The 19,919-nt window shown below is 42.6% G+C and overlaps 1 long non-coding RNA gene across 2 annotated transcripts in view; it reads left to right on the top strand.

Moving 5' to 3' along the window:
* Positions 1-936: 936 nt before the first annotated feature.
* Positions 937-19,919, top strand: part of LOC121085548 — a 132,011-nt gene continuing 113,028 nt past the window's right edge. The window contains exons 1-2 of one of the 2 annotated variants that reach the window (XR_005827102.1): positions 937-1,010; positions 17,870-18,013. This is a non-coding gene — a long non-coding RNA (uncharacterized LOC121085548). Of the gene's footprint in view, positions 1,173-17,869; positions 18,014-19,919 lie in introns of both variants that reach the window. The other variant, XR_005827103.1, reaches the window with a different exon arrangement.

Genomic DNA, 19,919 nt, shown 5'->3' with positions numbered 1-19,919 from the left:
GAGCCCTGGCTTCTGGCAGGGCGGTCTCACTTCAGCATCTATACAGACCCATCAGGAGCGTGTATATGGTCCTGTGTGGTTACCAATGCTGAGCAGTGCATAATAGGACAAGCTTTTGATTGCAGGTATTGCTGACCAGACAGCTCTTGTGCCATGCTGTGACACAAGAAATAGTTAAGCACTAGTAAAAGTGAGCTGTAACGCTGGCAGAGTAGCAGCAATATTTTTTGGTATTGATTTAAACCTCCTTGTAACAGATTAATTTTGTCCATTTAAGCCATGTGTAGGGCTGAAACTTGTAGCTTAGATTCATGTTGTCTATTTAAACAGGGTGCAGAGCTGCACCATCCAGGGCAGCTTGGAATGACCTCCTGAGTCTTCCTTTTAAGCATACTGGGGGGAAAGCCACACAAAAAAAAAAAAAAAAAAAAAAAAAAAAAAAAAAAAAAAAAAAAAAAATCTGGATGGGACTCTGCCATCTTCAGAGGGCCAGAACCGAGATGTTGCCACACTGCTTAGAACCCTGCAGCCCAAAGGAGATGCCTGGGGGGATGTAGGAAGGAAAGAGGAGGACATGGTTGTGTTGGAGGTGTCAGGGAGGAAGTCTGAGGCTTTGCCTGAAGCAGAAACCGGCAGCTGGTGCAGGTGTGTGCTGCGAGGAAGGGGAGCTACGCAGCGAGGTGGAGCGGGCTGCAGTGAGCTGTGGAGGCTTGGAGGGGGACAAGGGGCAGCAGCAGGGCACAGCGGGTGTCAGGGCTGTGTCAGAGCATCTGGAGTGCAGTGACCGAAGGAGGGAAACAAATGGGAGTAGTAACTTTTGTGGCTTCTCCAGAGCGAAGAGTGGGATGAAAGGATGCAATAGTGAAGTGGGTGGGAATATTTCTGTTGAATTGTGTATAACAAACTTCCCCCCCCCCCCCCCCCCCCCCCCCCCCCGAGTTGTTTCTTGGTGGGCTGTACTTGAGAGGAAGTATGAGAGAGTCTCCCCTGCAGCTGGTCAGAGAAAAAAGGTAAAGACAAAGTTGGGGAACCAAAAAATTAGACCTTTCTGAATAAGAGGAAAGAACAAAGGGATGAAAACTGTGCAGACAATAATGAGAAAACAAGTGTTTTGAGGGGGATTTTTGGAAGTTGATGGGAAAGCAGGAGTCTGCATCAGGAAAGACACGGTGGTAAGATTCAGTTTCCAGCTTTCTCATTTTTGTTCACCAGGATACTGTGAATGGCAGCTCTTATCTGAGGGAGGGAAAAATCAACTTTCTTCAGCAAGGAAATGAATAAGCTCACTAGATTTGCTTGCATGCTCAAAGAATGCTTTAATGTTAGTGTGGGAAAACAATACAAACATTTTGATAGTACATTCTATATTTTCTGTTTTTCGAAGAGGGGACTGCCTATGGTCACACAACTGAGTAACCATGAGCCTGCAAACCCGTAGCCAGGGGTATTGTGGTGCTGTCTAAAAACGTGGTCTGTTTTTTCCTATCTTTCATATACTGGCTTGCTTAGAAAAAATAATGTTTAAAACCTTTGAAGTCTGTCATAAGGAAGTCTAGTTATATGCTGGCCTGCATATTCACTGCTGAGGGTAAGATTTAAATGGTTGTAAATGTATTAAAGATTCAGGACTGCATGAGTAGCATTTGTCCTGTAGGTGGGCTGTCACTCGGTGAGATAAAGCTCCTGCCTGAAACCAGAGCAGGTCTGAAGCTGCCCTAATAGCTCATAAATTGGCATAGTCTTTCAAAACAATGATCAGCTTGGCAAGGTACAGAGCACTCCGTGCTGCTGGTTGTATTTGGTTTTACCTTGTGCCATCTTTTCCTTTGGCTACAACTGTGCTTGCAAAGTGTTTGTGCTATATTTCTTTTATCAGGAGTCTAGAGGTGCCAAACCTATGCAAGAAAAGTACTTGTTACATGCATCTGTCCTCATGCAGTCCCTATGTGGTGTCACGTGGAGCTGTTTCCTGTTCTAGCAATTGCTTAAATATGTTGGTAACATTTCCTTCCAGCAGGGCATTATGTTTTCCTGGACATCCCATCATTTTCTTTTTTCAACCCTGGTCTGGGTCAGTCTGAGGGCTTGGTGAACGTGTCCTGCTGTCCCAGGTACCTGGTAGCGGTGAGAAGGAGATGCTGATGACCGAGCTGCAGTATGGGCAGGCTTGGGATTCCCAAGCACTGTGGCACAGCGAGGGTAGAGCTTGTCCAGCTGTGGCCATCCTGACCTTTCAGGGAGCATCGCACTTGCCCTGTCCGTGCTGCTCAGCTGCCGTCCCCTCGTACGGCAGGGCTGGTGCTTGTGAGGCCGACACCAGAGCAATATTGGCTGTGTGTTTGCAGCTTCCCACTGCTGGAAGCAAGTGTTGGAAACCTCCCTTTATGCCTAGGAACATTTCCATTCCTGGATGTGCTAGCTAAGGAGCTTGTCTTCCATATGGGTTGCCTGGCCTTGTTGCTCTGTGCCTGTTTCTAAGCCTGTACATTCATTAATTTTATTTCTTTTCAAAACCTCTCAAAACATAGGTAGAGCAAGCATTCCATTGTATCTGTAAAGATGCTGACCTAGCATCAAATGGAAGAGTATGATGAAGTGATAAATGTTTCAAGCCCATGGCCTTTTATCTCTGGTCCACCCCCACCCCCTTTTTTTTTGTTTTTAATGCTTCTCAAACTTAAGTGATTGAAAAGTTTTCCAGATCTGATAACTGCTAAGATTTCAAGTGAAACTTTTGGCTCCTATCCCGGCATGAGATCATACAAAGCTGAATTTGTACCAGAGTTTGAAAAGAAAATGAAAACACGTTACTGTTAATTTCTTTCAGAGATTTTTCAGCTTTGCCAGGCAAAAGCTTGGTCATTGGTTAACTTCCATGTACCAGTATCAAGATTTCTGAGTACATGTGTGTATATATACATTTTCTCCACTAATAATGCATTTGATTTATACTCTTTTGAGCTTTTATCCTTGCTAGCAAGACTCCTGGGATTTTTTTATTTTTTATTAATAGGGGCTTTAAAATCTAGTGTTACTGAGAAAACTCACTATAAGAGAGAGGATGTACTGCAGCCCTGGCTCTGTCCCAGAATTACCTTAAACCAAAATAGAGCTAGGGTATCTCTTCTTTCACCTGTCTTTTTGCTTTTTTTATGTCCGATTGCTGTGATAGGCGTCAGTGAAAGCAATGGAGCAATGGCCTTGAACGTGTGCATACCTATAAGGGTAAAAGTGTGTCAGCTGCGTGTGTTTTCTGGGTCTCCTGTAAAATGAGGTAACTAATGCCTGAAGTTAGGACTTCAGGTTACCGAACAGGGCTGAACTTCAAGGTTGCAAACCCAAGCAATTGTAGGCTATAAAATTCTACAATTAAAGCTACTTGTTCATCCCTTTGGTAAATATTCATTTTGATTGCCTTTAATTACAGGATTGTGTACTATTATTTTTTTTTTTCCTACAAGGCCTGCATATTTTTCAGTGCACTGCATGGCTAATGCTTAATGAGTGGGTAGGTTGTTGATGTTTTGTTTCTCACCGTTTTTTGTATGGCCTTATTTGCTGCGTGGTTGGCAGATGGTGCACTGAATACAGAACACCTCACTTCCTCGTGGAGGGTTTCATGGCGTTAACACCAGAAAAAGTTACTGATTTTTCAATCAGTCCTAACGGGGAGCGCAAAAGAAGATATATATTTAACCAGACTCTCAGCCTTGATTTAATTTTCTGGGAGGAGATGGTTACAACACAGCCACCTTGATGGACGACTTTAGTGGAGGAACTGGCAGGCTGTGCCGGCTCCGTCTCCTGACTCTCCTTTCTGTAGCAGCAGACAGCAGAGGGTCAAAGCTCGTGCTGGGGCACAAGGTATCTCCAAAACTGAAGGAATTTGGTGGAGATGTAAACAGCTCCAGCCCACCAATGTTTGCATATCTCTGTTGTTGATTGTACATAGGAACATAGACTTGCCGTACTGGAAATCCTCTTCAGTGATCGCACGTAACCATGCAGTAGAGCTTTTGCCCAGCCAGCCTAGAGTGCTCCCTCAGCAACCTGCTCTCCAGCGTTCAGTGCCTATTTAAGACCTGATGGAAACAAGCAGAGCTTCCAAACCTACAATAAGCTGCAGGAAGAGAACACCCTTCATCTGGTTTCTGTCTTTGAGACTGTAAGCTCTTCAGGCTGGAGACTGTGCCTTCCCACATGTCGATAAAGCATTTCAAGCACTACATTAGTATAAACACCAGTGGATGAGCTCATCATATATCAAACAACATAATTAAATCAGTGCTTTATTCACTGTCTGTGTCTCATTATGGCTGCCTCCTAGGTCACACTGTAGCCTTGAAGATCATGTAGGAACTCGAATGTTGTAACAGCCCTCACAGAAACATTTGCTTTGAAGTTGGTGCTATTCATTTAGAAACCATTCTTTAGGAAAAATATACTTTTGTAAACTCTGGTCCTATTTTTGAAAAACCATGTAAAAGGGAAACACTTATTATTGATTTTTGTCATAAATTGCCATGCATGAATATCAGCCCGCAGCCGCCGATCACATGATTGTGATGGGATTTCTTGATTGATTAGAGGTCTGAAAGCAGTCGAGCGGATGATGTATTAGAAAGAACCCAGTTTCTCAGAGGGGAACATGAGCTTGAAGTGCTGCTTGCCAAGTAACCAGACTTTGGGCATCAGCATAAGACTGGCAGTTTTAGAATTTAAGTGATGCTTACTTTTGTCTGCTACTTTAAAGAGCGCTCCCTTTAAAATGATGTAAGAAAATATTTTAAGTGGGATCCTCCTTCCCCCTTTCACAGTGCTGATACCCACACTTTGAATGTCATGTTATATCAGCACTTATATGTGTTTTATACTAATAGATCCTTGTGTATGTTTTACAAGGAAGTAGGCTACCAATTTTGTCTGAGCAATAAGGTACTTGGAAGTCTGAAGTCATAATCATAGATATGCACGTAAGCCTCGTGCCTCACCAAGTATGATGCCTTGGGCATGTGTTATTGCTTGCCTATGCCATAATTACTGTACACATGTAGCTACAGGAATATACCCATATGGTTTTCCTACTGTAAACTTTAAGGTGACTTGCTAATCTAGGCCAGTACTCAGAAAGAAGGGCTGGTCTGAGATCTTAATAATTACAAAGCTGGCATACAAATTTCGGCATTAAGGCTCTCCCAGATCCACTTGAAATCAGGTTACATTCACATTCTGTTTTATGTTTTGAATGGCAGCCTGACAGCATGCAAAGTTGTGATGTTGTTGCTTGACCTGCTCTCTCCCAGCCTTGCTAGCAAGGGAAAAAGAGGGAAAGATACTTAGGGTTTATATTCTCTTGCCTTTGCCATAAATGAAGGAGACTTCCCCCCCCCCCCCCGGGTGAGTTCCCTGAATGAATTAATATTAACTGATAAATTTACTGGACTAACCCGTGTTCTTTCTTCCTAATATTTATCTATTTCTCTCAAATGCTTTTCCTCGGTACCAGTAGCGATGGCACAGAACGGTGAGTTGATGCTATGTGTTATGGGCTGCTGTTTGCTAAATTTGAGCCCCAAAGCAGGAAAGCGACGAGAGATCAAAGGCGGCTTTTTAGTGTTCTGCAGGACAGGCGGGCTCCAGAAATCAGACATGAAAGCAAAGTTGTGCAGCTCACCCAAACAGCCACATTGAAGGTGCAGGGCATCTGTCAGCTGGGGCTCCTCTGGGATGCTCTCCAAAGCACTTCCACGAACCTGCTGCTGCAAAGATGGGAGGTGGTGGTGGGGGATGGTAATGAGGAGGAAGGACTTGCTGGGTCCTGCTGGAGGTTGGAGTCAGTAGCTCCTGCTAGGTAGCTCCCCTGCTGGGAAGAGCAGCTCTCCTGGCAGGGTAGGAGAGCTGTGGGAGGGCAGGGAAGGCTACTTGCCCACAGGCTAGAGCTGGAAATCACCTGGCTCCTGCTCAGCTGGTGAAACAACAGCAAGGAGAATAGTCTGTTATCCTGCCTAAAGATGAGTGCCTTCATGTGGTTCTGGGGTGCTAGAGAGGAGTTGCTTCTGAGAACCCTGCTGTCCCTAGCCTTTTCTTGTTTTCCTCTTCAATAACATCATCTGAGCAGGGTTTTTTTTTTTTTTTTTAAAAATCATTGGTAGACAACAGAAATACAGGATGCTCCGTACCAAAATTTCCAGTCTCTTCGTCTTCAAAAACTGACTTTAATTTTATTATGTTGCCTGAGTGGCTTGATTGTTGATGGGTTAGGCACTTGGTAAACCTCCTAATAAAAAGAATAAGGACTTTTTATTGGGTTTACACACTTTTTTAATGTCTTTGTTCATGTTCTGTTATTTTGCTGTGATTGTTTTTTCAAATAGCTAGAGTCAAACAAAAGTGGTAAACCCTAATTTAGAGGTGATAGCAAGAGCTGGCTCACTCTGATAAGGGTCAGCAAGGCTTCACTGGTTCTGTATTATAATCCACTACCCACTGTGGTTTATCCTTTCCGAATATTACTCTTCTGTTATACTTGCTATCATCTCTGTACAGATGATAGCTTAATACTTGCAAACGACCTAAATACGATGAACAGCAAGCCATAAAAACTCTAAAATCATATCCCTATGAGAAGAGAAGGGCAAGACTGGCAAACTTGTTTTTCTTAGGACAAGTGTGAACAAGTGTTGGATGTAAAGAAAAAGGATCTTTTTTTTTTTTGCTACTTTTTTCTTTTTTCCTTTGCTATGGGGGCAAATTCTCATTTCTGTTTGCAGTCATCCAGCTTAGGTGTGTTGAGTGCAGGGCCTATTTGCTTGTACACAGCACGTGTTACACAATGCCTGCAATACACAGTGATGTACAGCTTTCAACAGGGAGCCAGCTCGGAGCGCAGGCGGAGCAAGCTCGAGTCTGTCTGTACCTGCCTGTGTAAAGAGATCCTTAGAAGAAAGCAGACACCCCCATTTTCTCCTTATTACTGCATTACACCAGAGGCAAATGCTCTAATTAAAATTTGCAGTTAGCAGCGGATTGTTCTAACTGCTGTAAATTTCAGTCATGTTAAGACTTCCTGGCGGTGGGAGGAGAGGCGCAGGGAACCGCTCAGCGCAAACAAGGGCTCTTGCGTAGTTGCCTATCGCAGCCCAGCCCCTCTCTCCCATATGTTTTGTTAAAGCATCACCTATGGCACCTTGTAGCAGGGAAATTGCTAAACAGTTCAAGAGAAAATGTGACTAATGCTGTATAGCGGAGGAGCAAAGATCTGTCGTTTATTTTAAGAGGATCTAGCCATATCCCGCTTTCTCCTAGGCAGGGAGTGGGGAAAGGTGCTTGACAAAGCTCAGAGCAGCCTTGCTGTTGCCTTTGTGCCAGCATGTTGCTTCCATCGGTCTGACACAGTGGGAAAAACTGGGAACTTGGATAACAAGGATGGTAAGATGAAGAAATAGGAATTTTGATAAAGGCATTAGAGAAAGGTTTTGCATATCTAACAACTAGAGAAATAGAAACTTGGAAAATGACTAGTTTTCTGAATGGGTCCAGTTTTTTACCTTCTCGGTCAGTGTGTTTATTTACTTTGGCTGTCCTGATGGCGACTCAAGTACTGTGCCAGGTTAGACTTCTGCTTACTTTTATGAGCTGGATGGCTGAAAATATCTTCCTTCCAAATATTTATTTGCTATCCTACACTGTGCTGTTTCCACTGCTCACCTAGACCGAGGAAGAATGCCCAGTTAATTTTCTTCCTGGAATGGGAGGACATGATCATATGGGAGCTATCAAAAGAGGTGCAGCCTGGCATGTTTTTACCTTTTCCCTTCTACAAGGGTGCTTTTCTCTTGGGCAGGCTGGGCAGAAAGCTGCGGGTCTGGACGTGCTCTTTCTTGTTGAGCATCGTTTAGCAGCCTGTGTTTGGGATGGAAGAGCAGAGTTGATGGGGTCGTATTCACATGGAGCCCCTGCTTCCTGTCGCACTGAGTTTGACCTAACATAAGCAGCTGACATAACATCACTGTGGGTGTTGCCAGCATTTTCTTCATTTAATATTAAATTTGGGGGGAGAAAAAAAAATTAATACATGTTTTCTTTTAAAAAGGAAAAAGAAAACCCCAAAGGATCTTGGCTGGCTCTGCATGCCCTATAGGTATGTCTGGTTGGTTTTGATGAGCGAGGTGCTGTCCTCCTGTTTACCTCTCTCAAAGGAAGTGTCTGTTGACATAGCCTGTGTTTCAATCATCTTTATTATACAGCACTCTGGGAAGCCTTTGGGCAAGTGGAGCCAGCCATAAAAGCAGTTTTCTTGGTCACAAAGAGAGACGAGCCTGACCAGACACCCACAGTTCGTATGTCTTTATTTGCAGAGATCTGTGCCCCGATAACCTCAGACCCCACAGCAGCTGAGGTCAGCTTAATTGGGAGTGCTGCGGGGGACGGCGGGCAGACTCTCGGTGGCTGCCATACCTGCCCTCTCACTGCAGCCATAAGGACCCGGCGGCACCGCCGGGGGGGCTGGGCTCCCTGACCAGCCTGGCTGGGGTTTCCTGCAGCAGGAGAGCTGGGGGGTGGGTATTACCAGGCTCAGAGGCAGCTCACAGGTGTCCTTCACCCCCCTCCTTCCTCCCTCCTACGTGTTTTCCATGCATGCTCTCACCATGGGGTGCTGCTCAGTGTTTGTTGCCCTCAGCATGGCTCAAACATTCACAAGATTTCACGTGCCATTACCCGGGTGAGGCTCATTCACTGAACGGCATCCAAAGCATTGCACAGTGCAGGTTTGAGTCCGGACAGTTGGTCCCTGCATTCAGTGGGGAACTGCTGCTGGTAAAGGTTGGCCATGTCATCAAAGCTGTCCGTTAATATTTACACGAGGAGAGAATTTTCAGATTGAAGTTTGCATGTCAGGGCTGAACTGTCGTGGGTGAGAAAACTGTGGATGGTTTGCATGATGTTATAGCAGCATCTTGTATTATGCTCTTGTAAGTCTTTCAAATAGGTGAAGTTAGCTTTGGTTTGCCATATTTTCCTCTACTGCTCAGTGATGAGTTTCAGGTTCGTGCTCATGAAAACAATGCTAGGCAAAAAGCATCCATCTTTTTGGGAAAAGGTGGGGCCCTGACCGGCCGCAATGTGCCCTCGAGGCCTCTTTCTCCAGATCCATGACTGCCTGGCACCTCTGAGGGGCTAAACCCATCCATCTTTCGAAAGAGGAATGGCTTTATACTGGGCTAATAGAGAGTGAGTTATAAACCTTCCCCGCTCAAGATGTCTGCAGTACCAATGTGGAGCTTGATTTTATCTTGGATAGTTTGTACCATAAGACAGTTGCGACCTCTATCAAAAATTGTTACCCAGGAAGGTGGTTAAGAAACAGGGTATGAGTGACCCAGTCGTCAAGCATAAGGCACATCTTGTGGGGCATGGGGAGCTGCATAACAGCTAAATATTCAAATATCAATTAAAATAATTTACAGAGACATGCACTAATGATGAAAGCAGCTTGTGCCTTCATTGTAGTCAAAGATTTCAAGGCCAAATTCACTGCAAATATAAACAGTGGTGCAAATTATATGCTAGAGCCCAATTGTACCCCTGCAGGCTATAAATAACTCCTATTTTAAGTCACTGGGGGTTATTTGTCTCCTGTGGGAGAGACTGTAGTCTGTGGTGTAGCTGACCAGAAAATGGTTGTTAGTGATAAAGCGGTGTAATTTGCATTGATTTATTATTCATTGGCTGTACAGATCAAGTGCAGCTTACCCAGCAAGAGGGATTGACACCAGGTTCTTTTGTTGCTTAAACAAATGTCCCTGTTGAGTATAACTGAGCGATGCTATTGTAGCAGAGGGGAGTTTATCGCACACCTAGTTTGTAACTCTAAAACATGTATCAGGCTTCAGTAAGAGATGACTCCAAGCTTAATTTTGGTCTGTCACTGTAAACCAGGGCTGAAAACTATTAGAAGTAGGTGTATATAATGAAAAATAAAAGATGGTTCCTTGAATTTATCTAAATCCCCTGCATCTGATAACATGTGTATCCTGCTTTAGAATCTCTCGCCTTGCATCTAGCATCCTGCATCTGAAACAGAAGGTCTTTATTAGCTACAGAAAGGAGGAATTTGTGTTTAGTGTGGGCAAAATTAAGTTGAAGATAGCCCAAGATTGTTCTTGTAAGGCTTTCTTCTGAAAGTGTTGACTTCAGAGCTTCCAGGTATTATGAGACTTATTATGATTGACATGAGCACGATATTATCAGTGTCTACTTTGGTGTTCTTCTGAAAACTGTAGCTCTTGGCAGAAAACAACTGATAAAAACTGCTTGTTGAGTTTCTTTTCTTTTGCTCCTCACCTCTTAAGTCAGATTTCTATTTCTGGTGGTTGTGGAGAAAAACCTGGGAATACGAAGCAAATGCTTCTTCAAACTAAAAAAAGAGGAAGCAAAATAAAAAGGAAGAATATATCTATTTTAACTGTTATTTTTCAGTTAGTTTTGGGGGGAGGGAGAGTATTTTATGTTCAGGTTCATTATTTTTAAGTGTGTGTGGCCACCACTGCAGGTTTTGAACCATCCTGCTCTGCAATTCCACAGTGATTTAGGCTGCCAAAAAAATTGGTGGTAACACGGAGAGGAAAGCAATGCTAGAGGAAATCATCAGCGGCTTTCTGATGATTCATTTTGCTTTGTACATTGACATAGCATCAGCCTCCCTCCATGAGTTCAGTTATGATCTGCCTTTGAATAAACACTCTGTGTCCTGCCACTGGCCGTTGTTCACACCCTGGTATGAACTTGCCAAAAGGAGTGCTGTAACTCTAAATTGCTCTTTTTGGGCCATTTTTTCTGGCAAAATCTGAATAAAATAATAATCTTGGAACTTAACTCTCCTCCTAAAAGAAGCATGTCCTGTCCATTTACAGCTGAACCATTTTTGCAGCATATTCCTTCACATTTTTGTTAAAGCTTAACAAAATTGTTTAGAGAGCTCTAGTGGCTGCACATCAATCTGATATAACCAGCTGATTAACGTGACTGATTTCTGCAGCAAATTTCTCTAATCACTTCTTATTTACAAACCGAGGTGGTTTTGTTTAAAGCAGCTATGCTGTGAGTGTTCATCCATCTCAAAAGTTCATTCCTTGACTGAAGTAAGTTTAGGAAACACAAGTCTAATGAACCCCTGTGACAAACGGTGCCCATAAAAGAAGAGGTCATACGCAAAGTCTCTGGTAGTGTTAATCCCTCGTGTCAACTCCTGCAGACGAAGTGAAAAAAAATTTTTTTTTTTTTTTAAGCTAGGAGAAAGGACATCATAGTGAGTGTAGGGAAATAAGAGAGAAACCAGTACTTCGAAGCCTGCAAGGAATTCCTGCAAGGAAGTGTGCAGGAAGCCAGGCAAGGCTGGATTTCCATTATCCAGGCTACTGGCTGACAGCTGGGGATTTGAAATAATCTATAGCTTTTTTGGGGGAACTTATTTAGACCTTGTAGACTTACTCTACTGGGAAATAGAGTGGTTCCCTTGTTAGAAAGAAGGTAAAATTATCTAGTCTGTCTTCTTAGGCACTGAGCCGGCGTCTCTGCTGTGATGCATCGTGCTTTTACATAGTGCAAGTACTGAATCCTTCTGCGTGTTTATTCTGTTGGTAAATATAAACCTAACTGGTATTACACAAACAGTTTCCAATCATAAATATAAGAAATATTTAGCAGCTGTGTCCCCCTGTAGGGAACTCAGTAGGACAGATGTCCACGGGTACTGGGATGCAGCGAGAGCCAAGTCTATGCACTGTATAGACAAGTCAGTATAACTCTGTTGAATTGTAGCACGGCAGGAGTGGCTCCAAGGAGGTTTCAGAAGGCCAGGTCTGTTACACAGGGTGTCAGCAAAAGCTGTGGCATGCTAGGCAAGGTCGGTTTTGGTGGGGGGAAATAATCATATAAGTGGATATATGAATATGTCATTCAATATTTAAGGACCACTGAGAATCTATTAGTCATCTTCAGCAGTCACCATGCCTTTTATTTTTTAAAGCAGGCATGTTTTCCCTACACTTTTATGACAATTTTTTGTTTCCTTCTAATGCTCTGTACATCTGGGAGGATATTCTACATATGGCTTTCAGAGTAGGAATAATTCTGCAGGTTTCCCTTTATTCTCTGTACCTTCTATTCTGATCACTCAGCTATGTTTGTACTTGAGTCCTGCCTGAGGAAAATCTAAGTTTTTTCCCAGTGGTGGTGGTGCTATTTTTTTTACACTTATGTTACAGATCAGAATTCTGTCCAATATCACCTTCAGTTTGACTTTTCTTTTAGCTTCTCTTGCAAAAGGTTGTCTGGTGTTTTTGGATATTTGTGGACTTCGGAAGAAAAGGCATTTCTCATCCGTATGTACTGCTAAAGCTTTTGCCCAGACTCGTGTCACCTTATGATTCTCTCTGCCATGTTATTTTCCTGGTTTTGGCATGTGCTTCCTTGTTCTGTTAATATCCCTTTAGAGTGCTCTTACAAGAGGTCTTCTGATCACATCACCTTTAACTTTATACTTTTCTCTTTAGATTTCCCTTCACTTTCCACTACCTTAAACAAAAATCAACTTTATTTTTAAAGCTCTTAGCAGTCCACCTCTAGCTGTAATTTGTACAGTCTTTGGAGACTGACTCGTGCTCTCCCTTGGCCCCTGACGCCTGCCTGCCTCCCTCCCGGATTCGGTGTTTTAAAGTGGTGCTTCAGTGTTTGTGCTCTTTCATAGGAGAAACCCATCAGGATATGCAGGTCTCTCCCCAGTTCTACTTTTGCCATGATATCTGCAGAAAATTTGGATGCTGGTGATCAGAATTCGTTCAGTCCCTAGAGAAGGCCCATAGGTGAGGCGGGCAGATGGAATGAAAGCTTGGGCTGTGTTTCTACTGGGATCTATTTGATAAAATAGAATATTTGTTAAGGAATGGTCTACATCACTGTGTGCGGTAGTAGCCTTTGATACTGAGTCTGTTACAGCAGTTAAATATGTCAGGAAATGATGGGAAAAGGTCTGAAGATGCTCATACAATATTAATGCCTGGCTTTAGTCTGTAGGAAGTGGAAAAGGGAGAAGACAGAATAATGGATAATGGAAGGACAGCAAGAAAAAAGGGAGGGATAGAAATGATAGGGACATTAATTGGACAAACAGGACAGTTAAAAGGTTTGTGCCTATAACCTGACAAGGCAATTGGTTGTGGGCCAGTTAGAAACAAGAAAAAGGTTTGTACTTCAGTACCAGGTCTATAGGATAGAGGAATCTAAAAAACCAGTGAAGACAAATGTAGGGAAGAATATTATTCTGCTATGCATCTAATCTTGCTGGAAAAGTAGTATTTAGTTGTTGTGTTCAGGAAGAACAGAAAAAAGAAGGTAGTAGGCTGTCCATGAGTGTTAATTATGTGAAAGATCATTAAAAAAGAACCAAAACAGACCAAAACACACATACACAAAACAACCAAAACCCAACCAGTTGACACACAACAGGAAAGGACATAATGAGTACTAGAGTATCTGTTCTGGCTTTAGCAGCCAATGGTGAGATCATAGATGATCTAAACATGAGAAATAACTTCAGATCCAAGTGATCAGGAATTGATTTAATTGAAATGATGGGAGGATGAAAAGTATGCCCTTAATTAAAAATTGCCTTTGCAAGACAGCAAACCTGAGTCTGTCAAACCATTAGCAAAGCAAGCCAGCTGCACTGGAGAGCTCAGGGGCCTGAACAGTGCAGAAACTGGAAGTTTTTACAAGTACTCCAGCAGCCTGGATTTGGTGTCCCAAGGGAGGAGAAAAAGTTATCGGGGGAAAAGCTGACAGAAATGCCAGAATTCAGGCTGAATGGAAGCTAGCAAGGAATGTTTAGACACAGAGAAAAAGGATGTTGAGCCATATAAAAAAGTTCCAAACAGCAGGAGGGCTATTTTGTAGTGGTGCTGCTTGTGCAGGGATTAAGTTAGATGTAGCCTCAGTGTAAAAAAACACACAAACAAAGAAACCCAAACAAAAAACCCAAACCCAACCAACAAAAAAAACCCCAAACCACCACAGCACACCCATCACACATCACCTCAAAGAAACCTTCATGGTGACCATCAGGAGAGAAAAATCTGAATGCGGTGGAAGCAAAGCTTCAGTATCACAGTACTCCTGAATTGCATGGAAGTAGCTAACCTTGTACCCCCTCATTCCTAAATTGAAGGTATGACTGCAAGGATTTTTAGCAAATCCTTCAGCACCCACTGTCTGTCTATGGGCTCTATGTTTTGTGCTTAATTGTGCCATCTACCCGGAGCAGAAGTAATTTTGTGTTGTCACACCTCTGGGTGCTGTGGTTATTGAGGGTTGTTAGGTCAATTCAGGAAGGTTTAAAATATATAGACCTTAGAAAAAACATAAAGAGGGTGTGAAAAGAACTTTAAGTGTGTGATGCCATGTTAGGAAACTAAGTTAAGGGTTTATTTGGAGTTTTTCTGATTGAACAGAGAAGGGGGAGATGAGTTCAGCAGTTGTGCCTTTTGTTCTCTGGCAGAAGGCCGTGGCATTTTTGGGACACTCAAGGGGAGAATGTTGTGAGGCTGGTTAGGATAAAGTACAGAGTGAGAGATTTAAGCTGCTGAGACTGGAAGAAAGGGGCTGAAAGGGAGTGGTTGGGCTTGATACTCGGGAGGAGAGAAGGAAAGTCACAAGTGACTTTGAACGTGCTGTTGTAAGCATTGAAATCCCAACGTTGGTATTGGTTGTAGAGAGAGGAGGAAGTTTTGTAGGGAAGGCATTTAGTGTTAGGGCAAGTTAATTTATGTAGGTGACAAACCATAAAACTTGAAAATTTGGAAGGTAAAATGAAGCATGTGTGTAAGTGCAGAGTAGGTGGCTTAGAAGGGGAAAAGATGTGTCGGACAACATGGTTTCGTGACCTGCTCGGTCTGATTTAAGGCTCCTGGCCTGTACCCATCTCCTGTCCCTTACCACACATTCCTCCCCTTGCCCTCGTGTCAGATCACCTCAACATCCTTTGGCAATCTTGAAATGGTGTCTGAACCATCAGTGTGGAGGTGAGTGCTCAAGCTGTGACCTAAAGAGCTCACCCAACTGCTGAACTGAGCAGAGCAGCAGTGTGCCAGTGGCAGCGCTTTCAGAAGCACCCATCGATGTGGTGGGCCTGCCCAGAAGAGAGAATGATCATTGACAAGAAAACCAGAGGCTGCTCTGAAACCTCCATGAGGATGAGATGTCAGAGCAATGGTGATGGTCAACAGTATCAAAAGAACCAGAAGGGCCAAGCAGGAGGGGGATAGAAGAAGATCCTTGAGATTTGCCCAGGAAGAGATCATGAATGACCCTGGCGAGAGCACTTTCATTCAAAGAGAAACAGCGGAAGCAGGGCTGGATGGGATCCAGTGTTCAGTTGGAGGAGAGGAAGCGAGTGGGTTGGCTTCAGCCTACGCTTGCAACAAGCTCATAGATAAGGGAAAGGAGGAAAGGAGTAACTGCTGGGATAGGTGGGGCTGTCATCTTGTCGATGTCGGAAAGGGAGGACGGAGTGAGAAGATAAAGGGGCAAACAGGGACTAAGCTTGGCTGAAGCAGAAAGATGCAGTTGAAGACAAATGGAAGAGGTTAAAGAATCTCAGATGAATATAGCTAAATAGTCTATAGGTTCTGTATGGTGATACATCAGCAAACTGGGGTTTGGTGTGTTTTTTTTTTTTTTTTTTTTTTTTTTTTGTTGGTAGGAATTAGCAATTAGAGAATTCAGTTGGAAAAAAACAAAACCAGCAGCTTCATGCTTAATGAAAAATAAATTGGCCAAGCAAACTTTTTTCAGTTGTAACCGATGTGAAGCAGCAGCACATTGCTGCTTTCCTTTCCCTCTTTCCACCCCCACGGCCACGGCAGACAGCAGGGCATAGTGCCGACATGTGCTGGTGTTACAGTGGCTGCTACGGGGTTCGCTTGGCTCTGGAAAGCAAGCGATGTGTCCAGGCTTCAGGGACCGCACAACCTAATTGTCTGGCTCTGGTCCAACTGCTGATCGACCCAATAAACTCTAATGAATCTGGATTCCTGCAGTCTGATTTGCTTCCTTTCCCCGTTATGTGCCTTTCTCAGTCCATGAAGAGCTGAAACCTGAGTGCTGGCTTTGACAAAGGGAGTAAGAGAGGGGGGAAGGAGGGGAAGAAAAGGCAGATAACAGCCGAATGTAATCAGTGTTTTATTACCATCCCCAGGAAGTGGGAATGGCTTTAAAAAAAAATAGTAGTAGGTTGGAGCAAGGAAAGTTAGTTATGGTGAGGTTATTTGACAGGAAATTACAAAATACAAACAGACAGAAGAAACACATTTTAAAACAGGGTAGGAAATCTCAAGTTACTTCACTGTGTATATTGAAAAACCCCAAAGCAAAGGCTGAAAATAGCAGTTTAAACAAAAGCTATCTTATCTGATAAAGGCATTTCAAGCACAAAAGGAAATTTATATATTGGGTTGACAGTCTTAAAATAAACTGATTGTCGCGATAAACACCATAGATTTAATTGTGGGAAAAAATTGGGTTCATTTGTATGACCTGCAGATACAGTAAATTCCCATGTAAATTCATTCCTTTCCTTTCTTTGCACATTTCTTGTCTCCTAAGCAGTGTTTATCAGTGTTTTCCAGAAATTGTAAAGGTAGATTTATGCATGTAGGACGAGACTGATAAATATGTGCATATTTTAAAGATTTCCATGCAGACCAGCTAGGATTAATTTCCTATGCTACTGTGTGAAAGCATGTTAATGGTACTTCAGCAAGTACCATTCAGATTCAGAAAGATTTTGGCAGAAATAGATTGTTTTGAGATGAGAGTGAAAATTCCAGTACCAGTGATCAGAATTATTATTTTATTCATCTCTTTGTTGGTATACTTATGATATGCTCTTGATTACTTGGTGTGCCTTTTCACTTTCTGTGTGGAAAGGAAACCGTTCTGTTACTGCATCACCTCCATCCTGAGTCTGTAAAGCACTTACAAGTGTGAGGAGAGCAGAACTTGCTGGTGTGGGTCTCTTGTAGCCCTGCTGTAGGTACCAAAGCTGCAAAGAACAGCAAGGAGGACCTTTCTGGTACCCAGACTGTCATGGAGTCTTCTGTTACCAACAAAGTTATCTTCAAAGGAAAGGTGCTGATTTTTTATTTTTTTTTTAAGCAAATGCTGCTCAATTGCCAGTGTTCTCCTTACCATTTTTCTTTGAATTTTACTGCCAAGACTTTTAAATAAATATTGCATCCTTATAGATATGTGCCCTTCTAGTGAGATAGGTTATGTGTTATAGGGTTGGTACAATCAGATTTGCTGGGCAGGAGGGAGCAGGAAGAAGGGGAAGAAGTAACTCAGTTGTGCAAATGATAAATTATTTCTGTTAAGAGATATCAAACACCATGAGGCAAATATCTTGCTTGCTCTTGACTGAAGCAGTAACAAGAAGCATTAAGGGGTTTATAGATACACCTGTCTGGAACTCTGTGTTCCTCCCCTCTCCCTGCTCATCAGGCTGCGTATCCGACAGTGTGGCAGGCACATCTGTGACCTGGTGCCTCATCGTTCCTGCTCAGCCCTGGGACACATGTACTTTTGGGTTGCTTTTCCCAGTGAATTTGTCCTCTGTTCCTGTGACATGCTATTGCTCACACTGTTGAGCCTTCATCATCTATGAATACGGCACAATAAAGTCTGGTAAGAGGGCACTCGCTGAGGTATTAGGAGTTAGTGATGCTTCTCCTCAGCTAAAGTGCAGCGTGGCATCCTTGTCGCTGAGTTAGGTAAATGGTTGCTTTCATCTGCATTTTCTCTTTCCCTTTTACAGGTGATTCAGGTATGCCTGGAAAGCTCTTGAAGACCAGAGGGCTGAGAATTATCTGACCTCAGGAGGCTCAGAGCATCACTGAAGCCTAGCACAAAGGCGAGTTCACATCACCTTGCGTTGAGGGACACAAGACTACAAGGCCAGGTATGTCCTATTGCCGGAAACTCTTGCTAGGAGTCCTGTAAAACTGTCAAGATCTGATGGGTCCATAAGGGTTTTTGCTCTGTTTAACAAAGAAATATCACTTGTCGACGGACCATGAGGATCGGGTTGCAATATAAATATTCTGAACCTGTGATCGCTGGGTTTTGCACTCAAAATAAATAGAAGTGACACCTGTGCAGGAAAGAAGCTGATCTTTTTCCTATTGATTTATGACTTATTTAAGTGACCTCCTACTTTAACAGGATTTCATAAGTCAACTGGGAGACTTCGTGAGGGAAAGTTGTGGGAGGAAAGTAGCTTCCTCCTTAAGAGGAGGGCATTGGTGTTGCTATGAATCACTAATCCAAAACAGAGTATTTAAAAAGAAAGAAAGAAAGAAGCTGAAAGCAAATAAAATAAGAAATGGAGCTAAAATACCTTTCCAAGAAGCATGTATTGAGTCCATGGAAAAACTAGGAATAGAATCAGTCATTCTTGACTGACTCATTTTTTTTTCTTGTTAGATTTCAGGTGTTGGATTTTTTTTTCTGAAACCTTCTACAGTTAATCCCCAATACAATTCTGAAATGTAGACGTGGTACTGTTGTAGAAGGAGATCAATAAAATGTAGAGTCCTATAGCCAGCTCTCCAGAATGCTGTTGGAAGTAGTGGGAACTTGTGTTTTTCCCATCTGTTTTTTCAGCACTGATCAATACAGACTGTCATAGCTGATAGAAGATTTTCTTATTGTTAAATAGCATGCTTGAAAATTAGCATCTCTGAAGAACACCAAGATCATTAAAAAAAAAAATTCTGGCTGTTTCTATGAAGTATCTCTAATAATCAACTTTCCTCTTTTTAAAATTGAGACATGTATGAATGAGATGTAAGGAGATGCCTTCAGCACAGGTGATCACGATGATACATCATTTTGGTTCTGTATTACTGCTATTTTATAACTATTATGTTACATATGCTGAAAAAGGAAAATGAAGTTGTGGAGATGCAAAGTTATGGCCCTATAACAATCCCTAGCAGGGGCTAATCCTGTCTGTGCCTGGGTAGCAGGCAAGTCCTTTGCTGATGGTGCATTAATGTTAGCTTTAACTTTTTAGCCAAAATAGAAAGCAGTCGCCAAAGTTAGGACACACAACCATTTTGAAAGTTTACTTTAACACAGTTTTACTGTATTTTGCCTTCATAATGATGCTAAAATGGATGGACTTTTTTTTTTTTTTACACTATTTTACATTAAACTGAAAGTGGGAAGACTACTTCGGGAAAATTCTGCTTGCTGTCTTTGAAAGGTATGTACATGAAGCTCATTGGGACTACTGGGAGTAGATAAAGGCTAGGTCAAAATATAAAGTTAGTCTTATCTTCCTGGCTGTGTTTATACGAGTTGCTTAAGCAAGTCTGTGCCATGGAGCGTGTTTTCTTGGTGACAGAACTGAGACTCTGTGTGTAGGTGACTGCCTTGAGATAAGAACACACTGGTGAGAACCAGGGTAGGGACCCAGCTTCCCAACAGGACAGTGTTGTTCATGCCTAATCCCCTGGGAAGTGCTCCAATCATGAAAGGTGCTTCTGCAAGGCTGAAAGACCTACCAGCTGGATTTGGGAATTTGTAGGTCTGTTCAGCATTCTAAAATATGGATCATTTATTGAACTCGTGTTCTTGCATCTTCGAAACTCCACTGTGAGTAAAGTTTGAACTAATTAACCAGGAAGAGATGTAAACCATATTCTTATCTGAACCATATGTTATCCTTGTAGTTTATCTGTACTTGTTTCCTTTGAAAACAATGAAGGCTGAACGTATATTTTGCATGTATATGGTTTTAGTTTTGCAATGTTTTTATGGTTTCCAAATATAGACAGTAGTGCAGTTTGTTTCAAGGTGTT

Source organism: Falco naumanni, chromosome 3, assembly GCF_017639655.2.
Source record: "Falco naumanni isolate bFalNau1 chromosome 3, bFalNau1.pat, whole genome shotgun sequence".
NCBI lineage: Eukaryota > Metazoa > Chordata > Aves > Falconiformes > Falconidae > Falco > Falco naumanni.
This window is presented reverse-complemented; position numbering and strand designations above follow the sequence as displayed.